Genomic DNA, 26,205 nt, shown 5'->3' on the forward strand with positions numbered 1-26,205 from the left:
CATGACTAAGTCATGACTGGAGGTATTTACTCTGACTGGAACGACTAAGTCATGACTGGAGGTATTTACTCTGACTGGAACGACTAAGTCATGACTGGAGGTATTTACTCTGACTTGAACGACTAAGTCATGACTGGAGGTGGTTCCTTTGCCTAACTGAAAGACTGAGTCATGTTTGGAGGTAGTTACTTTGGCTGACTGAAGCAACTGAGTCATGACTGGATGTAGTTACTTTGGTTAACTTGAACGACTGAGTAATAACTGGAGGTAGTTACCTAGGCTGACTTGAACGATTGATTCATGACTGGAGGTAATTACTTTGCCTGACTGGAACGAATGAGTTATGACTGGAGGCATTTACTTTGACTGACTGGAACGACTGAGTCATAACTGCAGGTAGTTACTTTGACTGACTGGAACGACTGAGTCATGACTGGAGGTAGTTACTTTTGATGACTTGAACGACTGATTCATGACTGGAGGTAATTACTTTGCCTGACTGGAACCACTGAGTCATGACTGGAGGTATTTACTGTGACTGACCGGAACGACTGAGTCGTAACTGGAGGTAGTTACTTTGACTGACTGTAAAAACTGAGTCATGACTGGAGGTAGTTACTTTGACTCACTGGAACGACTGAGTCATGACTGGAGGTAGTTACTTTGACTCACTGGAACGACTGAGTCATGGCTGGAGGTAGTTACTTTGCCTAACTGGAATGACTGAGTCATGACTGGAGGTAGTTACTTTTGATGACTTGAACGACTGATTCATGACTGGAGGTAGTTACTTTGACTCACTGGAACGACTGAGTCATGGCTGGAGGTAGTTACTTTGACTCACTGGAACGACTGAGTCATGGCTGGAGGTAGTTACTTTGGCTGACTGGAACGATTGAGTCATGACTGGAGGTAGTTACCTTGGCTGACTGGAACGACTGAGTCATGGCTGGAGGTAGTTACTTTGACTCACTGGAACGACTGAGTCATGGCTGGAGGTAGTTACTTTGGCTGACTTGAACGATTGAATCATGACTGGAGGTAGTTACCTTGGCTGACTGGAACGACTGAGTCATGACTGGAGGTAGGTAACGAGGCTGACTGAATTATTAGTACATAAATTATGATGATGGAAGAGAGACCAACCTTCCCACTTGTCAGTGTTATCACCTATGTTAGAAAGTTTCCTCAGAGTTATTTACCATTAACAATTAGAATGTTAACTCGTATAATTTTTAACTCTTGCCAAAGGCCAGGACTATTTGAGGTATACTACCCCTCCCCAGGACTATGTGAGTTATACTACCCCTCCCCAGGACTATGTGAGTTATACTACCCCTCCCCAGGACTATGTGAGTTATACTACCCCTCCCCAGGACTATGTGAGTTATACTACCCCTCCCCAGGACTTTGTGAGTTATACTACCCCTCCCCAGGACTTTGTGAGTTATACTACCCCTCCCCAGGACTTTGTGAGGTATACTACCCCTCCCCAGGACTTTGTGAGTTATACTACCCCTCCCCAGGACTTTGTGAGGTATACTACCCCTCCCCAGGAGTATGTGAGGTATACTACCCCTCCCCAGGACTTTGTGAGTTATACTACCCCTCCCCAGGACTTTGTGAGGTATACTACCCCTCCCCAGGACTTTGTGATGTGAGGTATACTACCCCTCCCCAGGACTTTGTGAGGTATACTACCCCTCCCCAGGACTTTGTGAGGTATACTACCCCTCCCCAGGACTTTGTGAGGTATACTACCCCTCCCCAGGACTTTGTGAGGTATACTACCCCTCCCCAGGAGTATGTGAGGTATATTACCCCTCCCCAGGCCTATGTGAGATATACAACCCCTCCCCAGGCCTATGTGAGGTATACTATCTCTCCCCAGGCCTATGTGAGAAATACTACCTCGTCCTTAGGCCTATATGGGATATACTACCCGGTCCCCAGGCCTATATGAGATATACTACCCCGTCCCCAGGCCTATGTGAGATATAGTACCCCCTCCCCAGGCCTATGTAAGATATACTACCCCGTCCCCAGGTCTATATGAGATATACTACCCCTCCCCAGGCCTATGTGGATATACTACCCTTCCCCAGGCCTATGTGAGATATGCTACCCCGTCCCCAGGCCTGTGTGAGATATACGACCCCTTCCCCAGGCCTATGTGAGATATACTACCCCGTCCCCAGGCCTATGTGAGATGTACTACCCCGTCCCCAGGCCTATGTGAGATATCCTACCCCGTCCCCAGGCCTATGTGAGATATACTACCCCTCCCCAGGTCTATGTGAGATATACGACCCCGTCCCCAGGCCTATGTGAGATATGCTACTCCTCCTCAGGCCTATGTGAGATATACTACCCCGTACCCAGGCCTATGTGAGATATACTACCCCGTCCCCCGGCCTACGTGAGATATACTACCCCGTCCCCAGGCCTATGTGAGATACACTACCCCGTTCCCAGGCTTATATGAGATATACTACCCCGTCCCCAGGCCTATGTGAGATATACTACCCCATCCCCAGGCCTATGTGAGATATACTTCCCCGTCCCCAAGCCTATGTGAGATGTACTACCCCCTCCCCAAGCCTATGTGAGATATATTACCACCTCCCCAGGCCTATGTGAGATATACTACCCCGTCCCCAGGCCTATGTGAGATATACTACCCCCTCCCCAGGCCTATGTGAGACATACTACCCCGTCCCCAGGCCTATGTGAAATATACCTCCCCCTCCCCAGGCCTATGTGAGATATACTACCCCGTCCCCAGGCCTATGTGAGATATACTACCCCTCCCAAGGTCTATGTGAGATATACTACCCCGTCCCCAGACCTATGTGAGATATACTACCCGGTCCCCAGGACTATGTGAGATATACTACCCCCTCCCCAGGCCTATGTGAGAAATACTACCCCCTCCCCAGGCCTATGTGAGATATACTACCCCCTCCCCAGGCCTATGCGAGATATACTACCCCCTCCCCAAGCCTATGTGAGATATACTACCCCCTCCCCAGGCCTATCTGAGATATACTACCCCGTCCCCAGGCCTATGTGAGATATACTACCCCCTTCCCAGGCCTATGTGAGATATACTACCCCCTCCCCAGGCCTATGTGAGATATACTACCCAATCCCCAGGCCTATGTGAGATGTACTACCCCGTCCCCAGGCCTGTGTGAGATATACTACCCGGTCCCCAGGCCTATGTGAGATATACTACCCCCTCCCCAGGCCTATGTGAGATATACTACCCCGTCCCCAGGCCTATGTGATATATACCACCCCCTCCCCAGGCCTATGTGAGATATACTACCCCCTCCCCATTCCTATGTGAGATATACTACCCCCTCCTCGGGCCTATGTGAGATATACCACCCCCTCCCCAGGCCTATGTGAGATATACTACCCCCTCCCCAGTACTATGTGAGATATACTACCCCCTCCCCAGGCCTGTGTGAGACATACCACCCCCTCCCCAGGCCTATGTGAGATATACTACCCCGTCCCCAGGCCTATGTGAGATATACTACCCCGTCCCCAGGCCTATGTGAGATATACTACCCCGTCCCCAGGCCTATGTGAGATATACTACCCCGTCCTCAGACCTATGTGAGATATACTACCCCGTCCCCAGACCTATGTGAGATATACTACCCCGTCCCCAGACCTATGTGAGATATATTATTCCGTCCCAAGACCTATGTGAGATATACTAACCCGTCCCCAGACCTATGTGAGATATACTACCCCGTCCCCAGACCTATGTGAGATATACTACCCCGTCCCACGACCTATGTGAGATATACTACCCCCTCCCCAGACCTATGTGAGATATACTACCCCGTCTCCAAACCTATGTGAGATATACTACCCCGTCCCCAGACCTATGTGAGATATTCTACCCCGTCCCCAGACCTGTGAGATATACTACCCCCTCCGCAGGCCTATGTGAGATATACTACCCCGTCCCCAGACCTATGTGAGATATACTACCCCGTCTCCAGACCTATGTGAGATATACTACCCCGTCCCCAGACCTATGTGAGATATACTACCCCGTCCCCAGACCTATGTGAGATATACTACCTCGTCCCCAGACCTATGTGAGATATACTACCCGGTCCCCAGACCTATGTGAGATATACTACCCCGTCCCCAGACCTATGTGAGATATACTATTCCGTCCCAAGACCTATGTGAGATATACTAACCCGTCCCCAGACCTATGTGAGATATACTACCCCGTCCCCAGACCTATGTGAGATATACTACCCCGTCCCAAGACCTATGTGAGATATACTACCCCCTTCCCAGGCCTATGTGAGATATACTACCCCGTCTCCAGACCTATGTGAGATATACTACCCCGTCCCCAGACCTATGTGAGATATTCTACCCCGTCCCCAGACCTATGTGAGATATACTACCCCCTCCCCAGGCCTATGTGAGATATACTACCCCGTCCCCAGACCTATGTGAGATATACTACCCCGTCTCCAGACCTATGTGAGATATACTACCCCGTCCCCAGACCTATGTGAGATATACTACCCCGTCCCCAGACCTATGTGAGATATACTACCTCGTCCCCAGACCTATGTGAGATATACTACCCCGTCCCCAGACCTATGTGAGATATACTACCCCCTCCCCAGGCCTATGTGAGATATACTACCCCGTCCCCAGGCCTATGTGAGATATACTACCCCGTCCCCAGACCTATGTGAGATATACTACCCCGTCCCCAGGCCTATGTGAGATATACTACCCCCTCCCCAGGCCTATGTGAGATATACTACCCCGTCCCCAGGCCTATGTGAGATATACTACCCCGTCCCCAGACCTATGTGAGATATACTACCCCGTCCCCAGTCCTATGTGAGATATACTACCCCCTCCCCAGGCCTATGTGAGATATACTACCCCGTCCCCAGGCTTATGTGAGATATACTACCCCCTCCCCAGGCCTATGTGAGATATACTACCCCGTCCCCAGACCTATGTGAGATATACTACCCCGTCCCCAGTCCTATGTGAGATATACTACCCCCTCCCCAGGCCTATGTGAGATATACTACCCCGTCCCCAGGCTTATGTGAGATATACTACCCCCTCCCCAGGCCTATGTGAGATATACTACCCCGTCCCCAGGCCTATGTGAGATATACTACCCCGTCCCCAGACCTATGTGAGATATACTACCCAGTCCCCAGACCTATGTGAGATATACTACCCCGTCCCCAGACCTATGTGAGATATACTACCCCGTCCCCAGGCCTATGTGAGATATACTACCCCGTCCCCAGGCCTATGTGAGATATACTACCCCCTCCCCAGGCCTATGTGAGATATACTACCCCGTCCCCAGACCTATGTGAGATATACTACCCCCTCCCCAGGCCTATGTGAGATATACTACCCCGTCCCCAGACCTATGTGAGATATACTACTCCGTCCCCAGACCTATGTGAGATATACTACTCCGTCCCCAGACCTATGTGAGATATACTACCCCGTCCCCAGGCCTATGTGAGATATACTACCCCGTCCCCAGACCTATGTGAGATATACTACCCCGTCCCCAGACCTATGTGAGATATACTACCCCGTCCCCAGGCCTATGTGAGATATACTACCCCGTCCCCAGACCTATGTGAGATATACTACTCCGTCCCCAGACCTATGTGAGATATACTACTCCGTCCCCAGACCTATGTGAGATATACTACCCCCTCCCCAGACCTATGTGAGATATACTACCCCGTCCCCAGGCCTATGTGAGATATACTACCCCGTCCCCAGGCCTATGTGAGATATACTACCCCGTCCCCAGGCCTATGTGAGATATACTACCCCCTCCCCAGGCCTATGTGAGATATACTACCCCGTCCCCAGACCTATGTGAGATATACTACCCCGTCTCCAGACCTATGTGAGATATACTACCCCGTCCCCAGACCTATGTGAGATATACTACCCCGTCCCCAGACCTATGTGAGATATACTACCCCGTCCCCAGGCCTATGTGAGATATACTACCCCCTCCCCAGGGTGAGATACACACCAGTGCATTAATCCCTGGGTATCTATTTTACTTGTAAGTGAACATTAGAAAGAAGTATGAGGTGTTAGGAGGAACGTGTCAGCCTGCTCCTTGATCGAGCCCGGGCACTTCGGTTGTAAGGGGACTGACCTTCAAGTCACCTACGTCCCTCGCAAGTAATAAGTATAAACTTACGATCCTTAAATAGGTCCAGTTGAACTAAGTTATTAGGGGGTTTAGCATGACTTGTGATGTTAATAGCGCAAAAAATACATTAACTCATTTGTATATGCACCTTCAAGTGCATTAAATAACGTTTTTGAAGTAAAATTAGTTAATTAATTCATCATGTTTAACTGACTCTTATAACCATTATAATTGTTGGTAAATGTAGCAGCGTGTTGCGCACACTGTGTTGACGCTGTCACGGGAGTGAGGAACGTGATGTTTGTGGACTTACGGTTGGAAGCTGTGCCATGAAGCACCGTGGAGCACTAAAAAGCACCGTGAAGCATCATAAAGCATTATGAAGCACCGTGAAGTATCATGAAGCACCATAAAACAACATGAAGCACCATAACCACCATGAAGCATCCATGAAGTGTAAGGCACCACAAAGCACCTTAAAACACTACGCCCTCACTCATTTATACAATTGATTGAATACATATTTGATTGATACTGATATATAAGTAAATAAAACATTTAAAGAGTGCGTCTCAGTGAGGTGCGAGTTTCTCTCAATGCAGTGGTTGGAGTGTGTGTGTGAGTGTACTCACCTAATTGTGGTTGCAGGGATCGAGACTCAGCTCTTGGCCCCGCCTCTTCACTGATCGCTGCTAGGTCCTCTCTCTCTCTCTACCCCCTGAGCTTTTTCATACCTCGTCTTAAAGCTATATATGGTTCCTGCCTCAACTATATCACTTGCTACACTATTCCACTTCCTGACAACTGTATGACTGAAGAAGTGTGTGTGTACTCACCTAATTATGGTTGCAGGGGTCGAGACTCAGCTCCTGGCCCCGCCTCTTTGCTGACCGTTATTGGGTCCTCCCTCTCCCTGCTCCATGAGCTTTATCATACCTCGTCTTAAAGCTATGTATGGTTCTTGCCTCCACTACATCGCTTGCCAGACTATTCCACTTCCTAACAACTCTGTATGTGTGTGTGCGTGTGTGTGTGCGTGTGTGTGTGCGTGTGTGTGTGTGTGTGTGTGTGTGTGTGTGTGTGTGTGTGTGTGTGTGTGTGTGTGTGTGTGTGTGTGTGTGTGTGTGTGTGTGTGTGTGTGGTGACTAGTTGCATCACTGTCAGGATCCAGACGAGTGTTGTGTGCGGGTCGGCCAGGAGAGCATCCCCGCACCTTACTCGGGGGACCACACAGTTAGCCAGTAAGATCCTGGTTGGCATTCTCACCAGGCTTATGATTGGCTGTGAGAGTGTCTGTGGGTTGTACGAGAGTGCAGAGCAAGTGTCACGGCTAGCATTCAAACCCTACACCCTCGGAGTGTCTAGTGTGAGTGTCTGCTGGCAGCGCGGTAGCTACTGCTGCTGGCGGTGTAGTCCTGCTTGCCTACGCTACTGCTGCTGTTGCTGCTGCTACTTCTGCAGAAGGTGCTGGAGGGCCTAGACTTGGGAGGGAGGTGGCGCGCCAGCGGGGCTGGCCTTGAGCGCGGGCCGGTGAGCTGCATGCAACAAGGCGGGCGGTGGTGCAGTGCATGTGTGGAGTGGCGGTGTGCACACGGCAGCAGCAGCAGCAGCAGCTGGCAGTCTCGGGTGCAGCAGGAGAGCAGCAGCCGCCTGACCGCGCGGCGTGCGTGCGTGCGTGTGAGTGAAGACGGCCTCCGCGCTACGCTGCCTTCTAACGTAAACACAGGAGGAAGGGGGCAAATGATCGTCTTCCTGTCATTGTGCGAGTGAGCCTTACGGAGTGGTGGCGGCGTCCGCTCCAGTCAGCTTGCAGGAGGTGCTGCTGGTGATATCACCACCACCATCACTAACACCTCCGTCACTTCCATCACCGTCACCAGCAGCAGGCGTGGTGACCGTGGGCGGGGTGAGGGCGTGAGAGGTGACACTGGAGGTGGGTGGGTGCCAGGCAGGCAGGCTATGACGGGGCACCAGTCGCCTCGAAGAACACTCATTTCAGCAACAAGTGAAACGTCAGTTTGTGAAGTGATGTTTAAACCAGTTAACAAATAAATGTATCTCATTCTTTTAAGGAGAAATTTCATCCAAACCTAAATTCTAAAATGCGTAGCTTATCTTATTACGAGAAAAAAAGAAGAATTACAAATATTAACTTCACATCCACCAACTTTAAAACCTTAAAAGTGCATCTCACGGGCAGTTGTGTAACCTGTTAAAATTCTGTAGCTTGAATCTTACGGTCCTGTAACCTGTATGTTAAAACCAGACACAGTAGTGAAGTTTGTTTTAGTAAGCAATGACGAACACTGCCATTTACAAGAAAAACATAAGATATATGTACAATAAGATGTGTACAATTGGGGCTCTGTATTATAGCATGCATCCTTAAAGTGTACTACACACTGCCATCCCCTACCCCGGTGCCACTCTCATCCCACCTATACAGTGACAGTCATACCCCACCAAGCACTGTGCCAGTGTCGTCTCCTCCAGCTTATATAGTGTCAATATTAGCCACTGCCAGTCACTGTGTCTTCACTGTGTACCTCGTGTCATTAAGTGTCAGCAGTGAAAGCCCCCACTGTGTGCCTCGCCCCATATTTAGTGACCAGTACACCACACCTTCTGATCACCCAGTGAGGTCCTCACCGTCTAGTGGGTGTTATTGACACGTGAAGTTATTTACTAGTGTTTGAGATGTATGACGTGTGTTGTGATGGGTAGTGCAGTAAATGAAGTGTGTTGAAGTGACGAGGAATGTAAATGACGAGAGGCAAGTGAGTGATAGATGGATGAAGAGTGACAGTAGTGATAATTGAGTCTTGTGGTGCCTCTCAGAACGTTCAGCCTCTTATTGTGCTCCAGTGTGCGTGGCATACATGTTATTGTATGTCTAATGTTCGTGGCCCTCACTTTGTTCACTGTGTGAGTGACACTACTTTGTTCACTGTGTGCGTGGCAATCTTGCTTTTGTGTGTTCACTGCGTTCATAACACTCTTTTTATCGTGTGTTCACTGTCCGTGGCACTATTATATGTTCACTGTGTTCGTGGCATTACCGTATGTGTAACGTGCTCTCACAAAGTGCTACGAGAGAGCTGCAGTAGAATCCAAGGAAAAAAGTTTAGAAAAAAGGAAAGCGCTAGTGTGCGACGTGTGCCCAGGAAAAGAGAGGGAGGAGGAGGAGGAGGAGGAGGAGGAGGTAAGAGTTAGTGGGGCTCCTACAGGATCATTGGGCCTCCTGGAAGGAGCAGCCTGGCCACACCAGCAGCCTCAGACCCCCGCCAGACAGACACGGGCCACCTGAGCGCGCGAGCGAAGGTGAGTGACACGTCTCTTTACGCTGTCTGGGAGACGCGGGGCCTTGAGCCTCCGTTATGTAGGTCTTCCGCTTCTACTCCCGCTTCCACTTTCTCCACTCACATACTTACCCAGCGCCCTCTTTAAACTCCTCACTAATCTGCTCTCATATTTAAAGCTTTCCAAAACAGTGAATTACTATGTCTGGAGTATAATGGCATTGCGGTTGACCGATAGCGAACGGAACGTACGAACTATAAGGGAATAGCGAAGCGTTGCCCCGTTGGCCTAGACCTTGCCAGTCTGAACCCCGTTATAAGGAGGCAGTTGGCAGCCACCTCGCTGTAATGAATGCCCTGCAGTACACCCTTTATTGACTCACGATAACCTTAGTGTAAAAATAAGTTGGTGTTGCTGCTAAGAGGAGGTGACTGCAGCTTCTTCAGCAGCAGAGATGCTGGGGAGGCAAGTGTAACACCGCTCCACCACTTGTATTAAACAAGTACAGTGAATGTTGGCGTGCTTGGGACAGACCGTGTAAGGCGCGGTCCTCAGTCCCTTCAAGTTGATACTCGCATCTACACCAAGCACTACCTTACAAGTTTCCCCTATTAATATTATATATATATATATATATATATATATATATATATATATATATATATATATATATATATATATATATATATATATATATATATATATATATATATATATATATATATATAATTATATTTAGTAATATATACAGGAGAAGGGGTTACCAGCCCCTCGCTCCTGGCATTTTAGTCGCCTCCTACAACACGCATAGCTTACGGAGGAAGAACTCTGTTCCACTTCCCCATGGAGATAAGAGGAAATATAGTATAGAAGAAAACCCAGAGGGGTGTGTATATATAATTAGCAAGAAATCATTATGTCGTGTCGAAGAGGCAGAACTGGTCAATTAGCAAGAACTCATTTAAAATTAAGTCTTTTCTAAAATTTTCTCTTATACATTTAAAGGTATATTTTTTCAGATTTGTAAATATAAAAATTAATGATTTTTTCCAAAAGAACCTTAATAAACTTACCTAACCTTATTATAACAAGCGCAATTTAATTTAGCTTAATCCAACTAAATATATTTTACATAAGTTCACAATAATTTAATAATAAAGAAACACAATAAAATATATTTTTCTCGTTAGATTCAGAATGATTTTTGCGAATTATTGCATACACATATTTTCGCTTGCACTATTCGGCAAGAACAGCGCTGCTGTTTAAGCGAAAATCACAAGTTTTACTTATTCTGCACGACATATACACCAGTTTCATTTCGTCATGTCACATGATCGCATCGGCTGGAATCAGCAAAGGTGCAGTTAATCATTATCATGCTTCCACTGATCTAGCCACTGAGAGTTATCACCTCACCTACACTGTTATGACCACTGAGAGTTAACACCTCACCTACACTGTTATGACCATTGAGAGTTATCACATCACCTACACTGTTATGACCACTGAGAGTTATCACCTCACCTACACTGTTATGACCACTGAGAGTTATCACATCACCTACACTGTTATGACCACTGAGAGTTATCACATCACCTACACTGTTATGACCACTGAGAGTTATCACATCACCTACACTGTTATGACCACTGAGAGTTATCACATCACCTACACTGTTATGACCACTGAGAGTTATCACATCACCTACACTGTTGTGACCACTGAGAGTTATCACATCACCTACACTGTTATGACCACTGAGAATTATCACCTCACCTACACTGTTATGACCACTGAGAGTTATCACATCACCTACACTGTTATGACCACTGAGAGTTATCACCTCACCTACACTGTTATGACCACTGAGAATTATCACCTCACCTACACTGTTATGACCACTGAGAGTTATCACATCACCTACACTGTTATGACCACTGAGAGTTATCACATCACCTACACTGTTATGACCACTGAGAGTTATCACCTCACCCACACTGTTATGACCACTGAGAGTTATCACCTCACCTACACTGTTATGACCACTGAGAGTTATCACATCACCTACACTGTTGTGGCCATTTAGAGTTATCACCTGACCTACGCTGTTGTGACCACTGAGAGTTATCACATCACCTACACTGTTGTGTCCACTGAGTGTTATCACCTCACCTACACTGTTATGACCATTGAGAGTTATCACATCACCTACACTGTTATGACCACTGAGAATTATCACCTCACCTACACTGTTATGACCACTGAGAGTTATCACATCACCTACACTGTTGTGACCACTGAGAGTTATCACATCACCTACACTGTTGTGACCACTGAGAGTTATCGCCTCACCTACACTGTTATGACCACTGAGAGTTATCACATCACCTACACTGTTGTGACCACTGAGAGTTATCACATCACCTACACTGTTGTGACCACTGAGAGTTATCACATCACCTACACTGTTATGACCACTGAGAGTTATCACATCACCTACACTTTTGTGACCACTGAGAGTTATCACATCACCTACACTGTTGTGACCACTGAGAGTTATCACATCACCTACACTGTTGTGACCACTGAGAGTTATCACATCACCTACACTGTTGTGACCACTGAGAGTTATCACCTCACCTACACTGTTATGACCACTGAGAGTTATCACATCACCTACACTGTTGTGACCACTGAGAGTTATCACCTCACCTACACTGTTATGACCTGGAGTTGAGAGTTATCACCTCTCCTACACTGTTATGACCACTGAGAGTTATCACCTCACCTACACTGTTATGACCACTGAGATTTATCACCTCGCCTACACTGTTATGACCACTGAGAGTTATCACCTCACCTACACTGTTATGACCACTGAGAGTTATCACCTCACCTACACTGTTATGACCACTGAGAGTAATCACCTCACCTACATTGTTATGACCACTGAGAGTTATCACCTCACCTACATTGTTATGACCACTGAGAGTTATCACCTCACCTACACTGTTATGACCACTGAGAGTTATCACCTCACCTACACTGTTGTGGCCATTTAGAGTTATCACCTCACCTACACTGTTGTGACCACTGAGAGTTATCACCTCACCTACACTGTTATGACCATTGAGAGTTATCACCTCACCTACATTATTATGACCACTGAGAGTTATCACCTCACCTACACTGTTTTGAGCACTGAGAGTTATCACCTCACCTACACTGTTGTGGCCATTTAGAGTTATCACCTCACCTACACTGTTGTGGCCATTTAGAATTATCACCTCACCTACGCTGTTGTGACCACTGAGAGTTATCACATCACCTACACTGTTGTGTCCACTGAGTGTTATCACCTCACCCACACTGTTATGACCACTGAGAGTTATCACCTCACCTACACTCTTATGACCACTGAGAGTTATCACCTCACTTTGACTGTTATGACCACTGATAGTTATCACCTCACCTACACTGTTATGACCACTGAGAGTTATCACCTCACCTACACTGTTATGACCATTGAGAGTTATCGCTTCACCTACACTGTTATGACCACTGACAGTTACCACCTTACCTTCACTGTTGTTACCACTGAGAGTTATCACCTCTCCTACACTGTTGTGACCACTGAAAGTTATCACTTCACCTACACTGTTGTGACCACTGAAAGTTATCACTTCACCTACACTGTTGTGACCACTGAGAGTTATCACCTCACCTACACTGTTATGACCGCTGAGAGTTATCACCTCACCTACATTGTTATGACCACTGAGAGTTATCATCAGAGTTATCGTCAGGGTCACCAAGGCGACCCTGACGGAACACAACACTGCTGCCGTTCCTGGTTCTAATTTTCTCTACATTGTAACACTAATATATTTTCTGGTAACATCCACATATACATGTTTATTTAAACATCTTCCTGTTTGGCCAACATATATTTACACATCCCTGAAGGGTAAGCGGACCTTAATTAAGAGCATACCTGAAATTTATTCTTCCTCTTTTCGGTTTTATTTTGCTCTTAACTCTAGAACGCCTCATCGAATTACTTTCTAATTTTCAACACTTGTGTAGGAGAGGATGTCCAAACTGAAGGAAGTACTGGCATGTTGACGTCTCAGTAGTTGGTGAAGTCATCCCAGCATCCTGGAGTGACTCTCATACCTCACACACATTCCTGGTGCAACTTCAAACTCTTACTTAAGGTGACAAAAAAATTGACAATGGTGAAGAGTGAAATTCGAACATTTTGGTGCAAGTTTGGTCGTTTTATGTGTAAAATTGGCAGAAATTTTTATTCCCTTTAAATCACGTTAAATAAATTTTGGTTTACCTCTTCTGAACGACTTCAAATATTTAATGGCTGATGCATTTTAGTGCCAGGATAGTAGTTATGTTTTAATTATGTTCAGGCAAATTTGTTGTAGTAAAATAGTAAAAAAAAATTGACATCGTTGGACTCTGTACCATAACTGGAGAATGATTCATCTGCTCGGCTTCAAATTTTTACCACTATTGCAGTTTCCTGATCACAGGCATCACGCTGCCTCTGGCTGCCTCTGGCTGCCTCTGGCTGCCTCTGGCTGCCTCTGGCTGCCTCTGGCTGCCTCTGGCTGCCTCTGGCTACCTCTGGCTACCTCTGGCTGCCTCTGGCTGCCTCTGGCTGCCTCTGGCTACCTCTGGCTACCTCTGGCTACCTCTGGCTACCTCTGGCTGCGTCTGGCTGCCTCTGGCTACCTCTGGCTGCCTCTGGCTGCCTCTGGCTGCCTCTGGCTGCCTCTGGCTGCCTCTGGCTGCCTCTGGCTGCCTCTGGCTGCCTCTGGCTGCCTCTGGCTGCCTCTGGCTGCCTCTGGCTGCCTCTGGCTGCCTCTGGCTGCCTCTGGCTGCCTCTGGCTGCCTCTGGCTGCCTCTGGCTGCCTCTGGCTGCCTCTGGCTGGGCTGCCTCTGGCTGCCTCTGGCTGCCTCTGGCTACCTCTGGCTGCCTCTGGCTGCCTCTGGCTGCCTCTGGCTACCTCTGGCTGCCTCTGGCTGCCTCTGACTGCCTCTGGCTACCTCTGGCTGCCTCTGGCTGCCTCTGGCTGCCTCTGGCTGCCTCTGGCTACCTCTGGCTACCTCTGGCTGCCTCTGGCTGCCTCTGGCTGCCTCTGGCTGCCTCTGGCTGCCTCTGGCTACCTCTGGCTACCTCTGGCTGCCTCTGGCTACCTCTGGCTGCCTCTGGCTACCTCTGGCTACCTCTGGCTGCCTCTGTCTACCTCTGGCTGCCTCTGGCTACCTCTGGCTGCCTCTGGCTGCCTCTGGCTGCCTCTGGCTGCCTCTGGCTACCTCTGGCTGCCTCTGGCTGCCTCTGGCTGCCTCTGGCTGCCTCTGGCTGCCTCTGGCTGCCTCTGGCTGCCTCTGGCTGCCTCTGGCTGCCTCTGGCTGCCTCTGGCTACCTCTGACTACCTCTGGCTACCTCTGGCTGCCTCTGGCTACCTCTGGCTACCTCTGGCTACCTCTGGCTGCCTCTGGCTGCCTCTGGCTGCCTCTGGCTGCCTCTGGCTGCCTCTGGCTGCCTCTGGCTGCCTCTGGCTGCCTCTGGCTGCCTCTGGCTGCCTCTGGCTGCCTCTGGCTGCCTCTGGCTGCCTCTGGCTGCCTCTGGCTGCCTCTGGCTACCTCTGGCTACCTCTGGCTACCTCTGGCTGCCTCTGGCTGCCTCTGGCTGCCTCTGGCTGCCTCTGGCTGCCTCTGGCTGCCTCTGGCTGCCTCTGGCTACCTCTGGCTGCCTCTGGCTGCCTCTGGCTGCCTCTGGCTGCCTCTGGCTGCCTCTGGCTACCTCTGGCTACCTCTGGCTGCCTCTGGCTACCTCTGGCTGCCTCTGGCTACCTCTGGCTACCTCTGGCTGCCTCTGGCTACCTCTGGCTGCCTCTGGCTACCTCTGGCTGCCTCTGGCTGCCTCTGGCTACCTCTGGCTGCCTCTGGCTACCTCTGGCTGCCTCTGGCTGCCTCTGGCTGCCTCTGGCTGCCTCTGGCTGCCTCTGGCTGCCTCTGGCTGCCTCTGGCTGCCTCTGGCTGCCTCTGGCTACCTCTGGCTACCTCTGACTACCTCTGGCTACCTCTGGCTGCCTCTGGCTACCTCTGGCTACCTCTGGCTGCCTCTGGCTGCCTCTGGCTGCCTCTGGCTGCCTCTGGCTGCCTCTGGCTGCCTCTGGCTGCCTCTGGCTGCCTCTGGCTGCCTCTGGCTGCCTCTGGCTGCCTCTGGCTGCCTCTGGCTACCTCTGGCTACCTCTGGCTACCTCTGGCTGCCTCTGGCTGCCTCTGGCTGCCTCTGGCTGCCTCTGGCTGCCTCTGGCTGCCTCTGGCTGCCTCTGGCTACCTCTGGCTACCTCTGGCTACCTCTGGCTGCCTCTGGCTACCTCTGGCTGCCTCTGGCTGCCTCTGGCTACCTCTGGCTGCCTCTGGCTGCCTCTGGCTACCTCTGGCTACCTCTGGCTACCTCTGGCTGCCTCTGGCTACCTCTGGCTGCCTCTGGCTGCCTCTGGCTACCTCTGGCTACCTCTGGCTACCTCTGGCTACCTCTGGCTGCCTCTGGCTACCTCTGGCTACCTCTGGCTACCTCTGGCTACCTCTGGCTACCTCTGGCTACCTCTGGCTGCCTCTGGCTACCTCTGGCTACCTCTGGCTACCTCTGGCTACCTCTGGCTGCCTCTGGCTGCCATAAGTTAAGTCTGATTTGATGCAAATTAAAAATTTCCCAGAAATAGTTAAAAAAAAGTTTGTAATCTTTGAAATCAGATCAGTTACTGGAAAATGCCTTTTCTGATCGACTTCAAACTTTTACCATTGGTGGGTTTTATTAGGTAGATCCCATTTCGCTATTTTAAAGAAACTGAAAAAATCTACCTGTCCTCAGCAGACAAGTAGTGCTAACTGTCCTCAGCAGACAAGTAGTGTTAACTGTCCTCAGCAGACAAGTAGTGCTAACTGTCCTCAGCAGACAAGCCAATATCAACTACAACAATGTAGTGCTAACTTTCACTTTTAACATTTTCGCAGGAAAAAGAGCCCTTAATATTAAATATTACGTGTTCCATTACTTCAACCAGGTCCAGCTTTTTCTCGCAGCTTTCTGCACTGTTATTATTTTAACCATAACTTTGTTCTCCATTTTGTCGGTTTTTGTAGCCTTATGTTCACCTTGCTGAATATTCGATGTTTTACAGAAGCTATGACTGAAGTGTCTTTAAAGTGCTGCATCAACTGTCTGGAGTGTCTTTAAAGTGCTGCATCAACTGTCTGGAGTGTCTTTAAAGTGCTGCATCAACTGTCTGGAGTGTCTTTAAAGTGCTGCATCAACTGTCTGGAGTGTCTTTAAAGTGTTGCATCAAATGTCTGAGGTGTCTTTAAAGTGCTGCATGAAATGTCTGAGGTGTCTTTAAAGTGCTGCATCAAATGTCTGAGGTGTCTTTAAAGTGTTGCATCAAATGTCTGGAGTGTCTTTAAAGTGCTGCATCAACTGTCTGGAGTGTCTTTAAAGTGTTGCATCAAATGTCTGAGGTGTCTTTAAAGTGCTGCATCAACTGTCTGGAGTGTCTTTAAAGTGCTGCATCAACTGTCTGGAGTGTCTTTAAAGTGCTGCATGAAATGTCTGAGGTGTCTTTAAAGTGCTGCATCAACTGTCTGGAGTGTCTTTAAAGTGCTGCATCAACTGTCTGGAGTGTCTTTAAAGTGTTGCATCAAATGTCTGAGGTGTCTTTAAAGTGCTGCATGAAATGTCTGAGGTGTCTTTAAAGTGCTGCATCAAATGTCTGAGGTGTCTTTAAAGTGCTGCTTGAAATGTCTGAGGTGTCTTTAAAGTGCTGCATCAACTGTCTGGAGTGTCTTTAAAGTGCTGCATCAAATGTCTGAGGTGTCTTTAAAGTGCTGCATCAAATGTCTGAAGCGTCTTTAAAGTGCTGCATCAACTGTCTGGAGTGTCTTTAAAGTGTTGCATCAACTGTCTGGAGTGTCTTTAAAGTGCTGCATCAAATGTCTGAAGCGTCTTTAAAGTGTTGCATCAAATGTCTGAGGTGTCTTTAAAGTGCTGCATCAAATGTCTGAGGTGTCTTTAAAGTGCTGCATGAAATGTCTGAGGTGTCTTTAAAGTGCTGCATCAAATGTCTGAAGCGTCTTTAAAGTGCTGCATCAACTGTCTGAAGTGTCTTTAAAGTGTTGCATCAAATGTCTGAGGTGTCTTTAAAGTGCTGCATCAAATGTCTGAGGTGTCTTTAAAGTGCTGCATCAACTGTCTGGAGTGTCTTTAAAGTGCTGCATCAAATGTCTGAAGCGTCTTTAAAGTGCTGCATCAACTGTCTGAAGTGTCTTTAAAGTGTTGCATCAACTGTCTGAAGTGTCTTTAAAGTGCTGCATCAACTGTCTGAAGTGTCTTTAAAGTGTTGCATCAACTGTCTGGAGTGTCTTTAAAGTGCTGCATCAACTGTCTGAAGTGTCTTTAAAGTGCTGCATCAACTGTCTGAAGTGTCTTTAAAGTGTTGCATCAACTGTCTGGAGTGTCTTTAAAGTGCTGCATCAACTGTCTGAAGTGTCTTTAAAGTGCTGCATCAACTGTCTGAAGTGTCTTTAAAGTGCTGCATCAACTGTCTGAAGTGTCTTTAAAGTGTTGCATCAACTGTCTGGAGTGTCTTTAAAGTGCTGCATCAACTGTCTGAAGTGTCTTTAAAGTGCTGCATGAAATGTCTGAGGTGTCTTTAAAGTGCTGCATCAACTGTCTGGAGTGTCTTTAAAGTGTTGCATCAAATGTCTGAGGTGTCTTTAAAGTGCTGCATCAAATGTCTGAGGTGTCTTTAAAGTGCTGCATCAAATGTCTGAAGCGTCTTTAAAGTGCTGCATCAACTGTCTGAAGTGTCTTTAAAGTGTTGCATCAACTGTCTGAAGTGTCTTTAAAGTGCTGCATCAACTGTCTGAAGTGTCTTTAAAGTGCTGCATCAAATGTCTGAAGTATCTTTAAAGTGCTGCATCAAATGTCTGAGGTGTCTTTAAAGTGCTGCATGAAATGTCTGAGGTGTCTTTAAAGTGCTGCATCAACTGTCTGAAGTGTCTTTAAAGTGCTGCATCAACTGTCTGAAGTGTCTTTAAAGTGTTGCATCAAATGTCTGAGGTGTCTTTAAAGTGCTGCATCAACTGTCTGGAGTGTCTTTAAAGTGCTGCATCAACTGTCTGGAGTGTCTTTAAAGTGCTGCATCAAATGTCTGAAGCGTCTTTAAAGTGTTGCATCAAATGTCTGGAGTGTCTTTAAAGTGCTGCATCAACTGTCTGGAGTGTCTTTAAAGTGCTGCATCAACTGTCTGGAGTGTCTTTAAAGTGCTGCATCAACTGTCTGGAGTGTCTTTAAAGTGCTGCATCAAATGTCTGAAGCGTCTTTAAAGTGTTGCATCAAATGTCTGAGGTGTCTTTAAAGTGCTGCATCAACTGTCTGGAGTGTCTTTAAAGTGCTGCAACAAATGTCTGAGGTGTCTTTAAAGTGCTGCATGAAATGTCTGAGGTGTCTTTAAAGTGCTGCATCAACTGTCTGAAGTGTCTTTAAAGTGTTGCATCAAATGTCTGAGGTGTCTTTAAAGTGCTGCATCAACTGTCTGGAGTGTCTTTAAAGTGTTGCATCAACTGTCTGGAGTGTCTTTAAAGTGCTGCATCAACTGTCTGGAGTGTCTTTAAAGTGTTGCATCAACTGTCTGGAGTGTCTTTAAAGTGCTGCATCAACTGTCTGGAGTGTCTTTAAAGTGCTGCATCAACTGTCTGGAGTGTCTTTAAAGTGCTGCATCAACTGTCTGGAGTGTCTTTAAAGTGTTGCATCAAATGTCTGAGGTGTCTTTAAAGTGCTGCATCATCTGTCTGGAGTGTCTTTAAAGTGTTGCATCAACTGTCTGAAGTGTCTTTAAAGTGCTGCATCAAATGTCTGAAGCGTCTTTAAAGTGTTGCATCAAATGTCTGAGGTGTCTTTAAAGTGCTGCATCAAATGTCTGAGGTGTCTTTAAAGTGCTGCATCAAATGTCTGAGGTGTCTTTAAAGTGCTGCATCAACTGTCTGGAGTGTCTTTAAAGTGCTGCATCAAATGTCTGAGGTGTCTTTAAAGTGCTGCATCAAATGTCTGAAGCGTCTTTAAAGTGCTGCATCAACTGTCTGAAGTGTCTTTAAAGTGCTGCATCAACTGTTTGGAGTGTCTTTAAAGTGCTGCATCAACTGTCTGGAGTGTCTTTAAAGTGCTGCATCAACTGTCTGAAGTGTCTTTAAAGTGCTGCATCAAATGTCTGAGGTGTCTTTAAAGTGCTGCATCATATGTCTGAAGTGTCTTTAAAGTGCTGCATCAACTGTCTGAAGTGTCTTTAAAGTGTTGCATCATATGTCTGAAGTGTCTTTAAAGTGCTGCATCAAATATCTGAAGTGTCTTTAAAGTGTTGCATCAAATGTCTGAAGTGTCTTTAAAGTGCTGCATCATATGTCTGGAGTGTCTTTAAAGTGCTGCGTCAAATGTCTGAGGTGTCTTTAAAGTGTTGCATCATATGTCTGAAGTGTCTTTAAAGTGTTGCATCAAATGTCTGAGGTGTCTTTAAAGTGCTGCATCAAATGTCTGAAGTGTCTTTAAAGTGCTGCATCAAATGTCTGAGGTGTCTTTAAAGTGCTGCATCAAATGTCTGAAGTGTCTTTAAAGTGTTGCATCAACTGTCTGAGGTGTCTTTAAAGTGCTGCATCAAATGTCTGAAGTGTCTTTAAAGTGTTGCATCAAATGTCTGAGGTGTCTTTAAAGTGCTGCATCAAATGTCTGAAGTGTCTTTAAAGTGCTGCATCAAATGTCTGGAGTGTCTTTAAAGTGCTGCATGAAATGGCTGCACATTTAAGAACATTCGCTCCTTGAAGAATGAGTGGACAAGTTTCTCATCTTCAGTACATGCAGTTTCAAAATCCTGTTCTGGCTGGAGTGATGCCAGCTGTCCATACCGAGCTCAGTGTTGCTTGGCCGTTGCTTACTACCACAGCTATCGCTTTTTACAGCATTTTTTGACTGAACAAATATAACATTGGTCCTATATCAAATATTACATTGGTCCTATATATGTGAGGGTATCGTCTTGAAAGTCATTATTGTCTAAAATGACAGTTCCTGAATAACCTGAAGCCAGCTCCCATGGGTAAATGTCACTCATTTCTGCATCGTGTTTGGTATATAAAGAATAAAGGCGAAGGACGTCTTGGAAGCTTATTTTAAGAGATAACTTTCTTGAAACATCTTTTGCTTCACGGTTCTTTCTCAGGGTTTGAAGTGCTACAGATAATTGAGTCTTAATGTTTGTGCGCTTACCACTGGCGAATGATGATAAAGGTGACTATAAAAGTAACATCTGCAAGTCATGGAAGGTTTCACTACAATCAGTGTGGGTCTCATAGCCATACCTGAAATTTGCATAACAGCCTCCCGAACTGCTGAGGATCTACCTCAACTGCTGGTGGTCAAATCATAGTGTCCTCGGATACTAATTTTCATATCAGACATCGAGGGATGGTGTTCAGTAACTATTCATCATCAGCTCCCCGGCAGTATAAACCTGCCTCCACCTACGTTCCTACTGCTGGAGTGCTATGCATAATAGTGCTCATGATCTTATGATGTCTTTTATGGAAACCTATTTTATTTACAGAAAAGTCTTGTGTCAACTGTTTTAATGTTTTATTTCCTTGTATTGATATTAAAACTAAACTTTCGCATTAAATCATTCAAGTCATGTCGCAAGTCTTGAAGTGTGCTCGGTTCTTTCATGTTTAATACAGTTTTGAACATTTTTTTGAAACATGCTCTTTGCTTTATCACTTTGAACATTTTTTTATGTGAAGGTGTGAGTCAAATTTTTTATTATATAAACGAAATGGATATTTTTCCAAACAGACTGAGAGTGTTTTATCTGTACTACAATGGGTCCCGGATGTCTCAGTAACAGATACGGTCCTGTCAAACAATGAACAATGCTCCAAATATACAGCCTGGTATTTAAATGTATGCTATGTATCCTCTTGCTGCAAAAAACGCCCATTCTCCCGATAAGAACATTTTGTATCTTCTTTCAAACACCAAACACAACACTGTTTATCATGAAGCTGACCTGTGCTGCTTCCTGAGACGTTTGTTGTTGAAGATGATGATCATGAAGTAGAAAAACCTGGGGAGAATCCTGGGGTGGGACCTGGGGAGGGACCTGGGGAGGGACCAGGGGAGGGACCAGGGGAGGGACCAGGGGAGGGACCAGGGGAGGGACCTGGGGAGGGATCTAGGGTGGGACCTGGAGAGGGATCCGAGGAGGGACCTGGGAAGAGACAGCCACTCTCCACTGACCTCTCATTAACAAGGCGTTTTCGCTCACAGAACTGCCACTCACTGGATGTTGTGTTTTCACAGTATTCACTGTAATATCTAGAGACTGTTGTGCGTGAAAATCCCAGAAGATCAGCAGTCTCTGAGATACTCAAACAACCCGTCTGGCACTCACAATCATTCCAAGGTTAATGTTACTTAGATTACGTTTCTTCCCCATTCTGATGTTTAGTTTGAACAACTGAACCTTATGACCATGTCTATATGTTCTTAGGCACTCAGGTGCTGCCATGTGATTGGCTGATTAGATATTACCATGAACGAGCAAGTGTACAGGTATATATATATATATATATATATATATATATATATATATATATATATATATATATATATATATATATATATATATATACATATATATATATATATATATATATATATATATATATATATATATATATATATATATATATATATATATATATATATATATATATATATGTAAGGGAGGAGGAAGTTAGGGTTAGATATAAGCAACTATTGGCAAAAAAGATGGGCTAGTGCAAGTATGAGTAGTGTGGGGGTTGAAGAGGGTTGGAATAGTTTTAAAAATGCAGTATTAGAATGTGGGGCAGAAGTTTGGGGCTATAGGAGGGTGGGTGCAGGAGGAAAGGGGAGTGATTGGTGGAATGATGAAGTAATGGGTGTTATAAAAGAGAAAAAGGTACCTTATGAGAGGTTTTTACAAAGCCGAAGTGTTATAAGAAGAGTAGAGTATATGGAGAGTAAAAGAAAGGTGAAGAGAGAGGTGAGAGAGTGCAAAAGGAGAGCAGATGATACAGTGGGAGAGGCACTGTCAAGAAATTTTAATGAAAACAAGAAAATATTTTTGAGTGGGATAAACAAATTAAGAAAGCCTAGGGAACGAATGGATTTGTCAGTTAAAAACAGAGTAGGTGAGTTAGTAGATGGGGAGCTGGAGGTATTTGGTCAATGGCATTAATATTTTGAGGAACTTTTAAATGTCGACGAAGAAAAGGAGGCAGTCATTTCATGCACTGGCCAGGGAGGTATAACATCTTTCAGGAGTGAACAAGAGCAGGATGTGAGTGTGGGGGAGGTGCGTGAGGCATTACGTAGAATGAAAGGGGGTAAAGCAGCAGGAACTGATGGTAGATATAGTGTTGGAGTGGTTGGTATTTTTGTTTAATAAATATATGAAAGAGGGGAAGGTACATGACAGAAATGTTAAAAGTAGGGGAAGGGATATAGTGTTGGAGTGGTTGGTATTTTTGTTTAATAAATATATGAAAGAGGGGAAGGTACCTAGGGATTGCCAGAGAACATGTATAGTTCCTTTATATAAAGGGAAGGGGGGACAAAAGAGATTGTAAAAAATATAGGGGAATAAGGTTACTGAGTATACCAGGAAAAGTGTATGGTAGGATAGTGAGGCTCAGGTTAGGGTGTGTAAGAGAGGGAGACTACTTCCCGGTAAAAGTAGGTCATAAACAGGGATGTGTAATGTCACCATGGTTGTTTAATATATTTATAGATGGGGTTGTAAAAGAAGTAAATGCTAGGGTGTTCAGGAGAGGGGTGGGATTAAATTATGGGGAATCAAATACAAAATGGGAATTGACACAGTTACTTCTTGCTGATGATACTGTGCTTATGGGAGATTCTAAAGAAAAATTGCAAAGGTTAGTGGACGAATTTGGGAGGGTGTGTAAAGGTAGAAAGTTGAAAGTGAACATAGACAGGAGCAAGGTGATGAGGGTATCAAATGATTTAGATAAAGAAAAATTGGATATCAAAGTGAACAGAAGGAGTATGGAAGAAGTGAATGTTTTCAGATGTTTGGGAGTTGATGTGTCAGCAGATGGGTTTGTGAAGGATGAGGTTAACCACAGAATTGATGAGGGAAAAAAGGTGAATGGTGCGTTGAGATATATGTGGAGACAAAACACGTTATCACTGGAGGTAAAGAAGGAAATGAATGAAAGTATAGTGGTACCAACACTCTTACATGGGCGTGAAGCTTGGGTTGTAAATGCTTCAGCGAGGAGGCGGTTGGAGGCAATGGAGATGTCCTATCTAAATGCAATGTGTGGTGTAAATGTTATGCAGAGAATTCAAAGTGTGGAAATTAGGAGAAGGTGTGGAGTTAATAAAAGTATTAGTCAGAGTGCTGAAGTGGGGTTGTTGAGGTGGTTTGGTCATTTAGAGAGAATGGATCAAAGTAGAATGACATGGAGAGCGTATAAATCTGTTGGGAAAGGAAGGTGGGCTAGGGGTTGTCCTCGACGGGGAGGGAGGGGTTAACGGAGGTTTTGTGGGCGAGGGGTTTGGACTTCCAGCAAGCGTGCATGAGCGTATTAGATAGGAGTGAATGGAGACGAATGGTTTTTGGGATCTCACGAGCTGTTGGAGTGTGAGCAGGGTAATATTTAGTGAAGGGATTCAGGGAAACCCGTTATTTTTATATAGCCGGACTTGAGTTCTGGAAATGGGAAGTACAATGCCTGCACTTTAAAGGAGGCGTTTGAGATATTGGCAGTTTGGAGGGATGTGTAACAGGACGGTATATATATAATTGGGGCCCTGATATTGTATTCTATATGGAGTTTATTATATTATTTCAAGTCACTTTTTAAATTGTATCTCTATATATGCTTCTAAACTGTTGTATCTGTATGAGTGAGGTGAAAGTGTTGAATGATGAAAGTATTTTCGTTTTGGGGAATTTTCTTTCTTTTTGGGTCACCCTGCCTATATATATATATATATATATATATATATATATATATATATATATATATATATATATATATATATATATATGCAAAGCAACCACTGTGAAAGAGTAGTGAAATTACAAGCGCTTTCGTGACTACTCACATTGTCAAAGAACTATGAAAGTAATAACGAACGAACGAACGAAAGTTCAGGTAAGATCCCAAATGGGATGAGCGGGGAAGACGGGACAGACGAAGAATAGTGCTGGAGAGGAGTGTTCTTAGTCGTAGAAATAGAGCCAGGGCTTAACCCAGCAGCGAAGGCGAACGTGGGACAGATATTGAGATGAGAAATTCAGGCTCTTCTGTTGGGACTCCGGTGGGGTGAGCGGGGAGGAAGGGACATGCGACGTTTAGCGCTAGAGAGGAGTGTAGAACTGAGCCATGTCTTAAAAAAAGCTAAGGCGAACGTGGGTCACAGAATGGTACCTGTCATAGAAGGTAACTGTCAGCGAATCCAAGGCTATTTGTAAATAGGGTTATGAGCAGGATCATGCAAGGAGAAGAAAAGGTTGTGTTGGTTTGTGGGTTTGCGAATGTCTTCGTCAAGGAGAGAGGTCCAGTAGTCATGTCGTGTCTCAAGTTTGTCTATCTGTCTGTCACTGAGCGTCTTCCAGTACAGATTCAGCGCAGGGATGTCTAATTGGGCATGGAGAGACTCACTTGTGGCGAAGTCCTCCCATCTGACATCAAGCACCCAGCGCAGCGCCTTGTTCTGGACACGCTGCAGTTTAAGTAAGTTTGTTTTTGCTGCAAGAGAGAGGGCTAGAGGAGAGTAAGTTATCAGAGGACGTATTAGGGATTTGTAGAGGTGTAGTTTAGTGCGTTGAGAGGCATGTTTCAGCTTGTAGAGGCCCGCGAGGGCCTTACTAGCTATTGCATGCCTTGAGTGAATGTGTCCGTGTAAACGAAGAAGGTAGTCAAGATTAACACCAAGGACAGTGATAGATTGTGTGATGGGATGTAATAGATTGTGTGATGGGGATGTAAGTGCGGGTGTCAGCTGTTCTGAGCTCGACAGGTAATGGAGGATCACGTTTCCTGTAGTTAAAATACGTAATGCTGGATTTAACTGCATTGGTTTTGATCCTCCATTTTTGTTCCCAGATGGCTATCCTGTCAACCTCATTTTGTGTTTTGTGTGTGAGTGCATCTATATTGGCATGAGTGATAAGTTGTGTAATGTCGTCTGCATAGGCTAGTGTGATGGAGTTGTGGTATACAGGTGTTGGAATGTCGTCAGTGTATAAAATATAGAGGGTAGGGGAGAGGACAGATCCCTGGGGTACTCCGGCTTTTAGTGTGTAGTCAGAGTAACAGCATTGGAATTTTATTCTCATGGTACCGCCGTCTAGGAAGTTGCAGAGGAGTTTACGAGTAGTGAGAGGCAGGTTGAAGTTAGTGCAGAGTTTGTACTTGAGCCCTTCGTACCAGTGTCAAAAGCTTTTTCAACGTCTTTTGCAACCAGGGCTGTCCTGTTTCTTTGTTTTGTGTTTATGTGGATGTAGTTGAGAATGATGTTAATGGCATCCTGTGTGGATCTGTGT

General features: G+C 46.0%; 1 protein-coding gene across 1 annotated transcript in view; it reads left to right on the top strand.

Annotated features, from left to right (window-relative positions):
• The first annotated feature begins 7,407 nt into the window (after nucleotides 1–7,407).
• The window catches only part of LOC128686616 (uncharacterized), a 414,352-nt gene continuing 395,554 nt past the window's right edge, over nucleotides 7,408–26,205 (top strand). The window contains exon 1 of the mRNA XM_070084301.1: nucleotides 7,408–9,529. The gene's annotated coding sequence lies outside the window, so the exon portion shown is untranslated. The remainder of the gene's footprint in view (nucleotides 9,530–26,205) is intronic.

The sequence above is a fragment of the Cherax quadricarinatus genome, chromosome 12 (assembly GCF_038502225.1).
Source record: "Cherax quadricarinatus isolate ZL_2023a chromosome 12, ASM3850222v1, whole genome shotgun sequence".
Classification (NCBI taxonomy): Eukaryota; Metazoa; Arthropoda; class Malacostraca; order Decapoda; family Parastacidae; genus Cherax; species Cherax quadricarinatus.